Source organism: Gossypium hirsutum, chromosome A12, assembly GCF_007990345.1.
Source record: "Gossypium hirsutum isolate 1008001.06 chromosome A12, Gossypium_hirsutum_v2.1, whole genome shotgun sequence".
NCBI classification, from domain to species: domain Eukaryota; kingdom Viridiplantae; phylum Streptophyta; class Magnoliopsida; order Malvales; family Malvaceae; genus Gossypium; species Gossypium hirsutum.
The window spans coordinates 1,504,781-1,523,590 of NC_053435.1; the positions used below are offsets into that span (position 1 = coordinate 1,504,781).

The 18,810-nt window shown below is 33.9% G+C and overlaps 1 non-coding gene across 1 annotated transcript; it reads left to right on the forward strand.

Annotated features, from left to right (window-relative positions):
- The first annotated feature begins 2,283 nt into the window (after positions 1–2,283).
- TRNAI-AAU (transfer RNA isoleucine (anticodon AAU)) lies at positions 2,284–2,357 on the forward strand. Its single transcript has one exon. It is a non-coding gene; the product is annotated as a tRNA-Ile (tRNA).
- Positions 2,358–18,810: the final 16,453 nt, after the last annotated feature.

An 18,810-nucleotide genomic window follows, 5' to 3' on the forward strand; every position in this document is an offset into this window, starting at 1 on the left:
CCTCTCTCTCTCTCCCCCTCCCCCCCTCTCCGTCCCTCCCTCCCTCCCTCCCTCCCTCCCTCTCTCTCTCTCAAGGAAAAATTTGTCATTTCTCTTTACTTTAAATAAATATTTTAAAAACTGAAATCGGAGGTCTCAAGAAAAAAAGTTAAATTCTGCTATTAATCCTTATACTTAATGAAAATTATAGGTGTAGTCCCTATACTTTAATTTGATCAATTTTAGTTTTTATATTTTTTAACTTGGTCAATTTTAGTCCCTGTGCTTCTCAAAATTTAAAATTTTAGCCTTGATCCGAATAGTAACTGTTAAATCTATTTGGTTAAATTTAATTATTAATCTTATACTAAACATAGTTGTAAATTTAGTCCATAATCTTCAATTGGATTATTTTTAAGTTCTTAAACTTTTTGAATTTTAAAATTTTAATACTGACTCAAATGACAATTATTATCCACTAACTGAATTTTTAGTGGATAATATATAAAAATAACAAACTTTAATTAAAATCCAATTAATGGAATTAAATTCATTTAATGGAAATTTAAGTTTCGGTAAATGTTTATTTTTATGGAAATTATTTAGTAAAATGTAAAAGGCTTAAATGTCTTTAGGCATATACACACCCATTATTTGAATAAAAAATTTTATAATTTTTTGAATAAAAAATTCAAGTAGTGATATAAAGTAATATAGACGTGCAAAGGAGACCATAATTGATGCACACATTTTAGATTATTTATATTCAGTTGGGATTATTCGGTTTAATAGGAATGATTCATTACTTGGAAGAGACTTAAGACTTATCTAGTTAGATCTTAATTAAAATGTAAATACTCTAGTAATTTGTATGTTTACCAAGATGATTAATGTAAATCCTAACAGATAAGAATGCATAAAATTTAAATATCTTAGAACTTTCATATTATAGATAGTCATTAATCTCAATTATTGATGTAATTCAATCTATATCGTTGGATTTGGGAGAGCTCAACTATAAATAGAGTCCGCCTCATTCATTTGTAATTACTTCATTCTTTCATTCTTGAGTAATAGAATACTTTATAGCATTTACTCAAACACTTGGTGTGCTATTATTTTCTTGTGACTTTTCTATTCTATTCGAGTTCATTTGTCTTTTGAATTTGCCATTTTTTTTTTATTTTAGTCGCTTAAGGTTGTACAGTTTGCCAGACTTAAATTCTAACCCCGTGACACTAGATAGTAATAAGCCTTTTTATACCATGTATTTCCCAAACGATATTTTGATATATTATCCGGATGAAACCGTATCTCTATTTATAGAAATTCTCTTGTCTTTTCATTAAAATAATTTTTTAATAGGTTTTTTTTAATAATTATATCTCTTAAATTAATATAACAGTTCAAGTAACGTTTTTTAAATGGACATAATAAATATTAATTGAGTAGTTATAATTTTTTTGTTAAAAAATAACTCTTCATAGTTAAGAGATATAATTCATTATCATGAATAGCCATAATTATTAATTAATAACCAAAAGTTATAAATTTATATTGCTTAAACCCTTTTATTTTTATTTAACGAAATACTATAAATATTTTAAAAATATTTCAACATCTCAACTTAGGGTCAGTTTAGCATTGCTTCTCAAAAACACTTTTAAGTAAAAATTAAAATTTTCTACTTTGCTTTTGACAAATTTTTTTTATTATCTCAAAAGCACTTTTAAAAAACTCAAAAGCATTTTATTTAGTAATAATTTTATCAAATGTTTTTTTATATCAAAATTGCTTTGAGAGACAATGTTAAATTGACCTTTAGTCTTATGAGATGAATGGAAGTTGAGATTAGGGTAATTTTAACCATTTAGTCCTTGATGCTTTATTAGATTGCATTGTGGCCATTAAACCACCTTCCCAAACTGGGTTGTTGATCAATCATAGATTCTCATTAAAATTTATGTATCTTGCTAATGACGCATACCGAATTGACGAGGAGGTAAGCGATGGTAGTTTCTAAATCTCTAAAGAATTCAAGTGCTTATTTTGTTTGTAAGTAAAGAAAAACTAATTATTAATGAGCATATCAAATTGGTGAAGAGGTAAGCGATGGTAATTTCTAGATCTCTAAAGAATTCAAGTGTTTATTTTACCTGTGAGTAAATATAAACTACTTATTAATGAAGAGCACATCAGATATCAATGACATGGTGGCCAACTTATCTGTGCAGAAGAAATGAACAAATTGCCAAATGCACAACTTTGTTTCCCATTAGTGTTTCTTCCTTTAGAGATATCGGTGGCCCATTAGCTCAGTTGGTTAGAGCGTGGTGCTAATAACGCCAAGGTCGCAGGTTCGAGACCTGCATGGGCCATTTGTTTATTTTGCTATATAAATATATTTTTAATTTTAAAAAGAAAAAGACTTAAGCTTTATAGGATGAGAATATACCATTTGATTATTTAATCACCTGAAAAAAAATATGTAACAAATATATCTATTAAAAATTAATTGATTTTTTTGTTATAAGGTAAAGTAAAATATTTATTGTATATGGTTTTTTGGGTTCAAATATTTTTATGACCAATTTTTTATTGATTTATTATCAATAAAAAATAAAGACCACCATCTTAATATAATTTAATTTGTATATAATGATAATTTAATAATTTCACAATTAATTTAGTGTTCAGTTGACCCGTGATATCAACTCAGTAAAAACCTTAATACAAGTATATGCTAGTGTAGATAAATAAATGTAAAATGTATATGAAAGAATAATTTAATAATTTCACAATTGAATTGATACTGTAATAGCCCATTTTCAATGAAATCAGAACATTAGTTTCAGGGACCACAAATTGGAGTCGAAAAGAAAATTTATTTTAATAATATTTCATGGTCTGCATTATAATAGGAAAGGCGTATGAAAATTTTGATAAGAAAATTTTATCGATTTCATGTTTAATTATAGAAAGGACCAAATTGCATAAAATACAAAAGTTGAATTCTAGTAGCTAGAAGGATTAAATAGCTATGGAATTCAAAATTTGAGGTCCTTATAAGGAAAATAGACTATTAAGAGAAGTTAGTAGATATTTATGATGATTCTCCATGGAAATTTAACAAAAGAAAAGGACTAAATTGGAAAGTGGAAAATAAAAGATGATAATTAAATTAAATAACAAAATATCATCTTTTTCATCATCTTTCCCCAAATTATTTTCATGGAAACCCTAGCTAAGAGGAAAGAGTTCAAGCAAGCTAAATTGGCTTAATTGGGTAAGCATTCTTGTCCCATTTTTAGTAATTTTTATATTTCTTAGATCGTAGTAACCTAATCTACCTATTTTGGTGATTAATTTGTAAAGTTATCAAAGTATTAAAAGTTTTCCATGGATGAGTATGCTGAAATTTTGAAATTTATGGTAGAAAATGAAAGGTTGTTGCTAGATAAACAACTTTTGTAAAGAGAATTTTGATGAAATTGTGATTTAGGGACTAAATTGTAAAGATGTAAAATTATGGAAAATTTCTGAATTTTATGAATTACGTGGGTTGTAAATGTTATATAAAAAATCCAGTTAGACTTGGAATAAGAATTAAATTGCATGAATTTTATTTTTCGAGCCTAGAGACGAAATCGTCATTTATTAAAAGTATAGGGGTAAAATGGTAATTTTTCGTAGGATGTGAATTGGATGAAATTGAATGTGAATTTTATTAAAATGAGTTAAATTTAATCATATAGATCCAGATAGACCTATTTCGGAATTGGATTGAGGAAAACAAAAAGTATCAGATTAGTAGCCTACGAACACGAACAATTATCGAGGTAAGTTCGTGTAACTAAATTATGTATATTAATATGTTTGAATTGAATGTTGTATATGAGTGAATTGTATAAATGTTTTATGTATGAAAATCAGTCACATATCCAATAATACCCGATAAACATTAAGTCTCGTTTGAATAAATGAAATTTGATGGATACATGATTTCCTGTATTAGTTGTGGCCCTCCATATGTTGCGGACACACCATAGATCTTACGAGCATCCTGTTATAAGCCCTCTTGAGCTTCCTGTTACATAGTTCCTGCAAGCATCCCGATCGGTATTGACCCTACATCCCGATCATATTTTTATAAAAATTTTACCATATAAGATGGGTACCCAGTTTTGAGGTCGCAGTTCCATTATGCCAAGTACAATCCAGACGAGCGGGTCATGCCATACTTATAGTTGGCAAGATTTGGGGACGTCGCATTATCTAAGGGCAAACCTAATATCTACCTTGGTTAAGCGATGGTGGTCAGAGACCCATACCTTCATTATGCCGTGCGGGGAATACCCGATCACATTGGAGGATGTCGCTATGTAACTTAGGTTACGAGTTGATGGTGATGTAGTCATGGGTTGAAGCAAAGTGTTAGAACCTTCAATAGTATGCCACTGATTACTTGGATGGTCCCTTGGTGATGAGGAACGAAACTTCATGTACTTGACATTGGCATGGTTGTGAGCAAATTTCAAGGCGTTATTGAGCACCGCCACTGAGCACAAGGTGATGTGAGTTGCTTGAGCCTATATTATGAAGCTTATGGAAGGGTACTTATGTCGGGCAACACGTCTAATAGTATTTACTTAAAGTACTTTCCTCTATTGGAGGGTCTCCATCGTACCGGTACTTACAGTTGGGGAGCAACAGTGTTAGACATATTATACTGTGAGCTTTGTCGAACAACAAAACACGGGGTAAGTAACATGCCGGACAACACATCTAATAGTATTTACTTAAAGTACCTGCCTCTATTGGAGGATCTCCATCGTACTGGTATTTACAGCTGGGGATCAACAATGTTAAACATATTATACTGTGAGCTTTGTTGAACAACAAAACACGGGGTAAGTAACATGGCTGGACAACAAAACACGGGGAAGTAACATGGCTGGTTGTGTAGGGCTGCTGCAATCTTGGCCTCTGTACAGGATGTCGTTTCTGGCGGCTATTAGGCACCAGCCATATACGCAACCACTTGTAAATAGGTAAAACACGTCTCATCTCTCTCTCTCTCTCTCTCTCTCTCTCTCTCTCTCTCTCTCTCTCATCCTCTAACATGATATAATTAAAAAAAATTCTCCAACTTACAGTGATCTACCATTGGGTTAGGGATATATATAGCTATTTGATCACACCAAAGAGAATGACTCCACCAAATAAAATATTATTTTTTTAAAATTTTAAATTAAAAAACACATTAAAAAAACATACATAGTATACTAGTGGCGTTATTCTATATGACCCCATAAAAAATATTAAAATTTTAAAATAAGAAAACACATTTAAAAAAAAACCTTACATAAAGTAGTGGTGCCATTTAGAAGGGCTCCACTCAATAAAAAAAATCCTTTTATAATTTTAAATTTAAAAAAAAAATTTTAAAAAATTTACACGGACACATTCAAAAGTGTTGGTGCCAAACTTTTTGGCTCCACCATATGTAACACCCCGTACCCGAGACCATTGCCGGAGTCGAACACAAGGTGCTAACGGACTTAATTCCTTACTTAAACAGCTCATACAATTCATTTTTAAAATTTCCAGACGAGCTGGCTAACTGCATCACAGTCACTCTAAAAATCATATCTCGAGTTCCAAAACTCGAAATCCAATTCCGTAAATTTTTCATGAAACTAGACTCATACATATATTTACTATTTTTTTTTCTAGAATTTTTGGTCGGGCCAATTAGTACAGTTTATTAGTTAAAGTCTCCCCTGTTTCAGGGTTCGACTACTCTGACCTTCATGCATTACGACTTAGATATCTCCCTGTACAGGGATTCAATACTTATTCCATTTGTTTCTAATGAAACTAGACTCAAAAAGGAATCTGTACATATAAAACATGACTCCTAATTATCTCTGGTTAATTTATGGTGAATTTTCAAAGTCATAACAGGGGATCCAGAAATCGCTCTGGCCCTGTTTCACGGAAACTTAAACATCTCATAAAATACGGCTCATATGGTCGTTTCGATTCTTTCATATGAAAATAGACTCATCAAGATTGGATTAAATAATTTATTCATTATTTAATTCCATTTCTACTATTTTTAGTGATTTTTCAAATTCACATCACTGCTGCTGTCAGCATCTATTTTAAGGTAAATTTTACCTATTTCATAGTTTTCCATGAATCAACTAGTAATTTGACATACATTATTTCCAAGTATAATCACGATTAGCCATGACATACGTAGCACCAATAGGACCATGATTGGCCATTCCAATGGCTAATCATTACCAAACATTTCCACACCACTTAATAACCATATCATAAGACCATATATACAAAATGATCATAATGTTATACTCAAAATATAAAAGCCATTTTCGCATGGCTATACGAATATACATTACCAAAAGATACTTAATTAACAACAAGGGTCAGCCCTATACATGCCATTATCAAGTTCAACTGAAGAGTACCAAAAAGTGGCTTAGATAGTGTGGATGACTTTGACTTTGACACCTCCGAGTCCGATAGCTGACGAACAAAATCTATAATACAGAGAATTTAAGCAACAGAGTAAGCGTTTCGATGCTTAGTAAGTTTATAAGTAAGGAACTCATTTGAAACAAAAACACAAAAGAAATAGCATTCATAAGGATAAATAAATGCCTATGCACAAGATCACGTATTCGTTTTAATTTACACTTTGATCAATAGGTTTATACATTCGCAGTCAAACTTAACTAAATTTCATTTGATTCAATTTCATGTAGCTCGAGTGAGCTATAGACTTCATATAATCCTAAGAAATGGCCGGAAGAGCATTATTCGATTATGTAATCACAACTGACACTGTACCAAATTTTTCCAATGTATATACGATCCATACATGGTCATATTAGGGATTATGAGCACATTAATCGGAATTATTACGACAGAGTCGCACCTTTCGAAACATAAATACCTTCGGAATTTGGCTCGGATGTAACAACCAGCACAAATGCCTTCGGGACTTAACCCGGTTATAATAACCCGCACGAATGCCTTCGGGACTTAACCCGGTTATAATAACCCGCACGAATGCCTTCGGGACTTAACCCGGTTATATTTTTTTCCAGCTCATAGCCTGCGGACCTTTAGTCCGGATAGATTCTATCAATATACATATCATCATTCACATTTCAAATCCAAAGTTATACTCAAATTCACATGTTCATAACACCATTACAGCTTAACTCCAAATGATCATCACTATGAATCGCATACCTACATTAATTAATGAACAATTTTATTCAAGTGCCAACCAAAAATTTCGATTCATTTACCATATTCTTATAGGCATCTTTAATTATGTATACTAGAAGAGCCTACTTAAAAACTTACCTCGGTATATTGAAACGGTTGAGATTGATTACTCTATTGCTTTCTCCTTTCCCCGATCTAACTTTGATCCCCCTTGCTCTTGAGCTTAATGAATACAAGTAGAAGTATTCAATATTTTTACCAATAATGTTTACTTGTTAGTCACATTAGGCAATCACATATCAAACTCATTTTACTCATGTGGCCGATTATACTTGGTCATACATACACATAATCAAAAATAAATTCCAAAACTTTCACATCATTTATGTACTAAGCCGAATTCACTTGCCAAGTTCATATACATTCTTCAATAATTCCTTCTTTGAACAAACACATATTCGGCTAAAACAATGAAAATTTTAGCAGCTTTTAATTTAACACTTAATCAATTATAACACCTCTAAGCATTCTTTTCATTTTACCAACTCTAACCACATGCATTACTCAAGCATAACATTTTCATATTCGGCAATAGTATCAAACTTAGTAGCCGATTCTTCCCATTTTGTATCTATGCACCTATTTGATCATTAGTTTAGTTCAAACACCCATACACCAAGATTCATCCAATTTAACATGAAACAAAAACCTAAATCCTCAATAGCTACTATGGCCGAAAGTTCTAGTCTTCCCAAAATCAAAATTCCTAACATGGGTTACCTAAAGAACTTGGTAACTAGTTCAATTTTATCTAAAATTTCAAGAATAAACATGAATTTCATACCTTAATGAAGACTTGAAATGGCCGAATGGCTCCTTTCCTCCCAACTCCCTTTCATTTTCGGCCTTTTGGAATGAACAAGGTGAACACTTTGTTGTTTTCACCCACTTTCTATATTTTCTTTTCATTAATTCATGATATTATGCCATTTAGCTAATTAAAGTTAATAGAAAATTCATATTTTATTATATAATTTGTAGCATGGCCGGCCACTACCTATAGTTTGGCTAATTTGACATGCAAGTACAAGCACTTTCCAACATATATTAATAGGCCACTTTAGCATTTGCCTAGCACATTTCTAAATTTTCTCATACAAGTCCTATTTAATAAATTTCACATACTATATACAAAATTTAAGCATGAATTTTTTCACACATGCATATTCATATATAATAAGCATCAAATATGACTGTTAATTATTTTTATGACTCGGTTTTGTGGTCCCGAAACCACTTTCCGACTAGGGTCAATTTAGGGTTGTCACAATTCTCCCCCACTTAAGAAATTTTCGTCCCCGAAAATCTTACCGGTAAATAGATTTGGGTATCGTTCTTTAATAGAGATCTCGGTTTCCCAAGTAGCTTCTTCGATCCCGTGTTTGAGCCATAACACCTTTACTAATGGAACCCTTTTGTTTCGCAACTCTTTCACCTCGCTAGCTAGGATTCGAATCGGTTCTTCTTCATAACTCAAATCAGGTTGAATTTCAACCTCTGATGGATTAATTCTGTGCGATGGATCGGATCTATAACATCGAAGCATCAAGACATGAAAAACGTTGTGAATCTTTTCAAGTTCAGGGGGTAGAATCAATCTGTATGCGACTAGCCCAATTCGTTCGGATATCTCATACGGCCCGATGAATCTCGGACTTAATTTGCCTTTACGGCCAAATCTGATCACCTTTTTCCAAGGTGAAACTTTAAGAAACACTTTGTCTCCGACCTGATATCCAATGTCTTTTCGCTTTAAATCTGCATACGACTTCTGACGATCTGAAGCTGCTTTCAGACTTTCATGGATTACTTTTACTTTCTGCTCAGCATCTTTAATCAAATCAACCCGAAGGTTTTATTTTCACTAAGCTCGGTCCAAAACAATGGTGTACGGCATTTACGACCATACAAAGCCTCGTAAGGTGCCATCTTAATGCTTGACTGAAAACTATTGTTGTAAGCGAATTCAATCAAAGGTAAATACCGCTCCCATGAACCACTAAACTCAAGGATGCAACATCTCAACATATCCTCGAGTATCTGAATTATCCGCTCGGATTGACCATCATTCTGGGGATGAAAAGCGGTGCTAAAATGCAACTTGGTACCCAAAGCTTCTTGCAATTTCTTCCAAAATCGCGAGGTGAACCTCGGATCTCTATCCGACACAACAGAAATATGTACCCCGTGTAATCTTACAATCTGAGAAACATACAATTCAGCTAGTTTATCCAGTGAATAATCCGTACGTATGGGAATAAAATGAGTCGACTTAGTCAGTCTATCAACAACAACCCAAATCACATCTTTCTTACTTGCCGACAATGGCAACCCAGATACAAAATCCATCGTTTTCTCGATCCCATTTCCATTCATGTATCATGATCGGCTGAAGTAAACCTGTAGGCACTTGATGTTCCGCTTTCACTTGTTGACATATTAAACACTTCGAAACAAAATCGGATATGTCTCGTTTCATACCATGCCACCAAAACTGACGTCTCAGATCGTTGTACATCTTCGTACTCCCCGGTGAATTAACATTCGGCTACAATGAGCTTCGTTCAGAATCATTGAGATAAGTTCTGAATTTCTTGGAACACACAAACGACTTTTGAACCTCAAACAATCGTCATCATCAATTTGAAACTCTGATTCCATATTCGAAACACATTTAGCCCGTTTTGCAACCAATTCATCATCGACTTTCTGAGCTTCACGAATTTGATGAATCAACAATGGTTTGGCCTTTAATTCTGCTACTAACACATTATCGGATAGAACGGACAAGTGTACATTCATCGCTCGTAAAGCAAATAGTGATTTACGACTTAAAGCATCCGCAACGACATTAGCCTTTCCCGGGTGATAGTCAATGACAAGCTCATAATCTTTTAAAAACTCAAGCCAACGTCTTTGTCGCAGATTCAAATCTCTTTGAGTCATCAAATATTTGAGACTTTTGTGATCCGAAAATACATGGCACCTCTCACCAAATAAGTAATGTCGCCATATTTTCAAAGCGAATATGATGGCAGCTAGTTCGAGATCATAGGTTGGAAAATTTTTCTCATGTGGCTTCAATTGTCTCGACGCATAAGCTACAACTCGACCTTCTTACATCAATACACAACCCAACCCGAGTAAGGATGCATCACTATAAATGACAAACTCTTTGCCTGATTCGGACTGCACTAGTACTGGAGCTTCAGTCAAATAAGTTTTTAGTTGATCGAAACTTTTCTGACATTTTTCTGTCCATTCAAACTTAACATCTTTCTGAAGTAGTTTCGTTATTGGTGTGGCTATCATCGAGAAACCCTTTACAAACCGTCTGTAGTAACCGGTAAGTCCCAAAAAGCTCCGAACCTCAGTAATATTTCTCGGAGGCTTCCACTCAAGTATGGCTGAAATTTTGCTCGGATCAACTCGAATACCCGATGCAGATACCACATGACCGAAAAAGCTAACATCTCTTAACTAGAACTCACACTTACTGAACTTAGCATATAACTGCTTATCCCGAAAAATCTGTAACACTAATCCCAGGTGTTCAGCATGATCGGTTTCATTTCTCGAATAGACCAAAATATCATCGATAAACACAATTACAAACCGATCTAAATACGGTCTGAAGATCCGATTCATCAAATCCATAAATACCGCAGGGGCATTAGTGAGCCCAAACGGCATCACTAAGAACTCGTAGTGACCGTATCTCGTTCTGAAAGCAGTTTTGGGTATATCCGAATCTCGAATTCGCAACTGATAATATCCCGATCTCAAATCTATCTTTGAAAATACAGAGGCTCCCTTCAGTTGATCGAACAAATCATCAATACGCGGTAACAGATATTTATTCCTTATTGTCATTTTATTCAACTGACGATAGTCAATGCACAGTCTCATGGTTCCGTCCTTCTTTTTCACAAATAATACTGGTGCACCCCAAGGTGAAAAACTTGGTCGAGCAAAACCTCTATCCGTCAACTCTTGCAACTGAGTTTTCAATTCTTTCAATTCCGTTGGTGCCATACGATACGGAGCTATCGAAATCGATGTAGTCCTAGGTACAAGTTCAATGCCAAACTCTACCTCCCGAACAGGTGGTAACCCTGGTAATTCTTCGGGAAAAACATCTAAATATTCACAAACCACTGGTACCGATTCAAGTTTCTTTTCTGATTCTTTATTATGAAGTACGTATGCAAGATACGCTTCATACCCCTTTCTCACATATTTTTGAGCCAACATCGAGGATATTATTGCTGGTAATCCGTTCCAATTAGTAGACTCAACTCAGATTATCTCATTATTTGCACATTTCAAATCGATGGTCTTACTTTTGCAATTTATAAATGCATCATGTACGGTCAACCAATCCATCCCCAGGATAATATCAAATTCCTCAAACGGTAAAAGCATCAAATCGGCCGAAAAATAGGAACCTCGAATTACTAGGGGACATTTCTTACACACCTTATCAACAAGCACATAATGACCCAAGGGATTCGACACTCTAATAACGAACTCAGTAGACTCAATAGACATATATAAGAATGAGTAGAACTAGGGTCAATCAAAGCAATCACATCAGTATCAAAGAGTGTGAATGTATCGGTAATAACATCAGGCGAAGAAGCATCCTCGCGTGCACGTATAGCATAAGCTCTAGCAGGAGCACGAGCCTCAGATCTGATGGTAACATCTCTAGATCCTCTCTGACCGCCACTAGCATTCCCCGCATTTTTAGATGGTCTACCTTGAGCAGTAGTAGCACCCGGTTTCCCATTCTGACTTACATTCTGTTCAGACAGTCTCGGGCAAATCCTTGATAAAGTGGTCAGCTGATCCGCACTTATAACAGGAGCGGTCATGGAATCTACAACTCCCCGAATGCTATTTACCGCAATACTGGCACTCCGTCCTGTCCCAACGATCATTTCCAACACTGGCAACTGAAGTGACTCGCGTACTCACAGGGGGTCGATCACGATCTCATTTGGAAAAGCCCAAAGTGTCTTTAGATTGGCCTGGATCCCTTTTAAATTTCTTCGATGATTGTTGAAAGGGCTTTCCCGAAGACCTTTTACGAAATTCTCTTGCTTCCACTTCAGCTTTTCTTTTCTCCTTATTGAGCTCTTCGGCTTTGCAAGCTCGTTCAACAAGTACTACAAATTATCTAATTTCAAGAATGCCAACATACAGTTTTATATCTTCGTTCAACCCGTCCTCGAAGCGTTTACACATGATAGCCTCGGACGAAACACATTCCCGATCGTATCTACTAAGTCTGACAAACTTTCGCTCATAATCAGTAACTGACATAGAACCCTGCTTAAGCTCAAGAAATTCTATCAGTTTCTGATCGATGAATCTTTGACTGTTATATTTCTTGCGGAACTCGGTTTGAAAGAATTCCCAAGTAACCCGTTCTCCCGGTACGACGAAAACCAAAGTATTCCACCAATAGTAGGCAGAATCACGTAACAGAGATATAGCACATTTTAAACATTCATCAAGTGTGCACGATAATTCATCGAACACACGAACGGTATTATCAAGCCAAAACTCAGCCTGCTCAGCATCATCACTGTCAGTAGCCTTGAACTCAGTAGCCCTATGCTTCCGAATCCTATCAACCGGGGGCTTGTTCAACCTCGACGGGTCAACTCCAGGAGATATTACAGGTGCAGGGTTTGTATTAGTCGGGGGTGGGGGTTGTGGGACAGCCGTATTAGTTCGAATATACTGATTGAACCAATCATTCATCACGCTATAAAAAGCCTGCCTAGCTTCATCATTCTGATTACTAGCAATAGGTTGAGAGTCCACCGGCGCCGTCCCATGTACGAGAGTAGGCGCTACACTCTCAACATCATCAGCTACCGCTCGGTTGGGATCAGGATCCATTACTATAAATAAACACATTTTTAACTGTCAGAAATCACCACACTATCAGATAAACACATAATGGCATGTATAGCTATTCCCCGACGTATTACGGTAGTCCTAGAATCGACTAAACCGTAGCTCTGATACCAATTAAATGTAACACCCCGTACCCGAGACCGTTTCCGGAGTCGAACATGAGGTGCTAACGGACTTAATTCCTTACTTAAACAACTCATACAATTCATTTTTAAAATTTTAAGACGAGCTGACTAACTGCATCACAGTCACTCTAAAAATCATATCTCGAGTTCCAAAACTCGAAATCTAATTCCGTAAATTTTTCCTGAAACTAGACTCATACATATATTTACTAATTCTTTTTTCTAGAATTTTTGGTCGGGCCAATTAGTACAGTTTATTAGTTAAAGTCTCCCCTGTTTCAGGGTTCGACTACTCTAACCTTCATGTATTACGACTTAGATATCTCCCTGTACAGGACTTCAATACTTATGCCATTTATTTCTAATGAAACTAGACTCAAAAAGAAATCTGTAAATATAAAACATGACTCCTAATTATCTCTGGTTAATTTATGGTGAATTTTCAAAGTCGTAACAGGGGATCCAGAAATCGCTCTGGCCCTATTTCACGAAAACTTAAACATCTCATAAAATACGGCTCATATGGTCATTTCGTTTCTTTCATATGAAAATAGGCTCATCAAGATTCGATTACATAATTTATTCATTATTTAATTCCATTTCTACTATTTTTAGTGATTTTTCAAATTCACATCACTACTGCTGTCAGCATCTATTTTAAGGTAAATTTTACCTATTTCATAGTTTTCCATGAATCAACTAGTAATTTGACATACATTATTTCCAAGTATAATCACGATTAGCCATGACATACGTAGCACCAATAGGACCATGATTGGCCATTCCAATGGCTAATCATTACCAAACATTTCCACACCACTTAATAACCATATCATAAGACCATATATACAAAATGATCATAATGTTATACTCAAAATATAAAAGCCATTTTCGCATGGCTATACGAATATACATTACCAAAAGATACTTAATTAACAACAAGGGTCAGCCCTATACATGCCATTATCAAGTTCAACTGAAGAGTACCAAAAAGTGGCTTAGATAGTGTGGATGACTTCGACTTTGACACCTCCGAGTCCGATAGCTGACGAACAAAATCTATAATACAGAGAATTTAAGCAACAGAGTAAGCGTTTCGATGCTTAGTAAGTTTATAAGTAAGGACTCATTTGAAACAAAAACACAAAAGAAATAGCATTCATAAGGATAAATAAATGCCTATGCACAAGATCACGTATTCGTTTTAATTTACACTTTGATCAATAGGTTTATACATTCGAAGTCAAACTTAACTAAATTTCATTTGATTCAATTTCATGTAGCTCGAGTGAGCTATAGACTTCATATAATCCTAAGAAATGGCCGGAAGAGCATTATTCGATTATGTAATCACAACTGACACTGTACCAAATTTTTCCAATGTATATACGATCCATACATGGTCATATTAGGGATTATGAGCACATTAATCGGAATTATTACGACAGAGTCGCACCTTTCGAAATATAAATACCTTCAGAATTTGGCTCGGATGTAACAACCAGCACAAATGCCTTCGGGACTTAACCCGGTTATAATAACCCGCACGAATGCCTTCGGGACTTAACCCGGTTATAATAACCCGCACGAATGCCTTCGGGACTTAACCCGGTTATATTTTTTTCCAGCTCATAGCCTGCGGACCTTTAGTCCGGATAGATTCTATCAATATACATATCATCATTCACATTTCAAATCCAAAGTTATACTCAAATTCACATGTTCATAACACCATTACAGCTTAACTCCAAATGATCATCACTATGAATCGCATACCTACATTAATTAATGAACAATTTTATTCAAGTGCCAACCAAAAATTTCGATTCATTTACCATATTCTTATAGGCATCTTTAATTATGTATACTAGAAGAGCCTACTTAAAAACTTACCTCGGTATATTGAAACGGTTGAGATTGATTACTCTATTGCTTTCTCCTTTCCCCGATCTAACTTTGATCCCCCTTGCTCTTGAGCTTAATGAATACAAGTAGAAGTATTCAATATTTTTACCAATAATGTTTACTTGTTAGTCACATTAGGCAATCACATATCAAACTCATTTTACTCATGTGGCCGATTATACTTGGTCATACATACACATAATCAAAAATAAATTCCAAAATTTTCACATCATTTATGTACTAAGCCGAATTCACTTGCCAAGTTCATATACATTCTTCAATAATTCCTTCTTTGAACAAACACATATTCGGCTAAAACAATGAAAATTTTAGCAGCTTTTAATTTAACACTTAATCAATTATAACACCTCTAAGCATTCTTTTCATTTTACCAACTCTAACCACATGCATTACTCAAGCATAACATTTTTATATTCGGCAATAGTATCAAACTTAGTAGCCGATTCTTCCCACTTTGTATCTATGCACCTATTTGATCATTAGTTTAGTTCAAACACCCATACACCAAGATTCATCCAATTTAACATGAAACAAAAACCTAAATCCTCAATAGCTACTATGGCCGAAAGTTCTAGTCTTCCCAAAATCAAAATTCCTAACATGGGTTACCTAAAGAACTTGGTAACTAGTTCAATTTTATCTAAAATTTCAAGAATAAACATGAATTTCATACCTTAATGAAGACTTGAAATGGCCGAATGGCTCCTTTCCTCCCAACTCCCCTTCACTTTCGGCCTTTTGGAATGAACAAGGTGAACACTTTGTTGTTTTCACCCACTTTCTATATTTTCTTTTCATTAATTCATGATATTATGCCATTTAGCTAATTAAAGTTAATAGAAAATTCATATTTTTTTATATAATTTGTAGCATGGCCGGCCACTACCTATAGTTTGGCTAATTTGACATGCAAGTACCAGCACTTTCCAACATATATTAATAGGCCACTTTAGCATTTGCCTAGCACATTTCTAAATTTTCTCATACAAGTCCTATTTAATAAATTTCACATACTATATACAAAATTTAAGCATGAATTTTTTCACACATGCATATTCATATATAATAAGCATCAAATATGACTGTTAATTATTTTTATGACTCGGTTTTGTGGTCCCGAAACCACTTTCCGACTAGGGTCAATTTAGGGCTGTCACACCATATTTATTTTTCGACCCCCTAATTTTTTAGAAATAACAGTATTTCCTTGGTATTTATACAAGTGACACCATTCTATATGGCTCTACAAAAAAATGAATTTTTTTATTGGGTTTGCTAGCATGGCATGTTGGCGATGCCAAACTCTTTGACTTCACCAATTTTTATTGTAGATTTCAGGCCATTTACGTGTATAATAAAAAAAGTGGGCTATTTTCATAATTAATCAAAATTTTAGGGTCATTTGCATAAAAAAACCTTCTTTTTCTTTGATCTTCAAAATATCTGCCCGCCGTCATTCCTTTTCCCTTGATCTTTAAAAGGATTTCAGCTTGAGAAGACTGAAGAGAAGAAGGTTATTCCAGAACCTAAAGTTGAAACAAGAAAGATTTTCATTAGGTAATAAACCCCTAACGAAGAAGGATTGAGACAAAGATTTGAAACATTTTAGTTTTTACATGTTTTTTTTGTTTATCCGACTAGTTTTTTAAGGTTGCTTTTAATCTTTTAATTTATTTGTCTTATTTTGGGTTTGGGCCTAGTTTAGGTTGGTTTTTTTTTTTGGTTTCCAAAATATAAAAGATCGATTCAGTTGGTTTTTTAATTGATTGATTTAATCTGTGATTATCAGTTCAATCACGATTCATGGTTCAACTGGTATTCTCCCTTAGTTTGGATTGGTATATCCGCTAGTTTAGTCCAGTTTCAACAACCTTAGTTATTGTCAATTTGTCGAATTAGAGATAAGATTTATGGGTCTCTAGTCTCCGCTGTTCAATTAGAAAAAATAGGAATAACGAAACGTAAATAACTCTTCTAATTTGGTTTGCGTGATAGAAAACAACGTTTATCAATTAGGCAATGATCCTCTTGTCAAGCCAACCTATACTCATATTGCTGCAAAACAAAGCCACAAGAGAATGTTGCAACGTTGTTTCTCGAGAATATATCCTTTTTCATATCTCAATAAGTTGGAAACCATTACAATATGATTAAATATTATAATCCGAAGTTTCTAAGCTTTTAGGGTTTAGAAAAAATGTAACATACCGTTTGTTTTTTTTATTGAAAACTAATAACTATATGATTGTTTACTTATAGGTTTTATTTTTAGGGTTTATTTAGAACTTTTTTTTTGTAAAGCCGGCATCCATGACTGCTGAGTTGAATTAAGATTTTTATTGAACTTAAATCAAATTATGTTATTTATTATGTGTTTTTTAACTTATATTCTAAATCGATACATGTGTATATCAAGTTTAAGATTCACTACTCCTAAAACTGTTTCAATTTTAATTTACATTAATTGTTTAATTTTCAAATACTTTCACTTCAACTCGAGAACTATATATGTTGAGATCTTTTATTCATATCATAATAATTATACTTATTTCAAAGGGGCACGAAAAACTTGATACCTAGGACATGCATAGTATACTCAACACCCACTAATATTGTAATAGTCCTAAAAAACGTATTTAAAAAAAAATCCCATATATCTATTATTTATATAATATTATAACATCTATTATTAATGTAAAAGACTCTTTTTTTTATCATAAAAAAGCATAGATTAAAACTTAAATAGAGTTAGGGTACCACACCAAGCTAGTGGAATCAACTAACAAAAGAGAAGTTAGCTCAAAGGGAGCTTCATTGCATATTACAGTAAGATCATTTGAGGAAGACGGAAATTGAAAAATGCTTCCTTTTCGTGCCGTAGCATCGGCACAGCGGTTCGCCTCTCTAAAGACGTGCTTCAACGTCCACTGCCGGAAATGGCGTTTGAGAGTCTTGCAAAACACAACAAGGGTTTGTAACAAATAATTTTTTCCGTCCTTCAACGTCAATTTCTCCTCTCTCTTTGACTTGAGGTCAATATTTAGATGTCGTATAGATTATAAACTATTTTTTGTCCCGTGCGATACACGGGTAAGTTGTATTTAATTATTAAAATATATTTAGTATATTCCTTATTATTATTATTATTATTATTTATATTACTAACTGTCTTATATAAGTTGGTAACACTTAAAATCTTGAAATGTCAAACGATATATACATACCTTCGATAAATAAGCGACACTATTATTTTTTCCAAACTATTGTACACCATGAAAGTATAGTCCAATAAGTCCACTTAGCATGAAAACAAAATTTATAAAGTATAAATTAAGGTCTAACTTAACCGTTATTAATGAAATTTAGGGATATCAGAATTATTGGCAATGCAAAAAGGTTGTTATTAGTGAACATATTCCACATTGGTTAAGTACAAGCTATCAAGAGAGTTTTTATATAACTTTTACTTTTTGCTCTCATTGAATAATTGGGTTATTGGCTTATCATTGTCTCAAAATTGTTT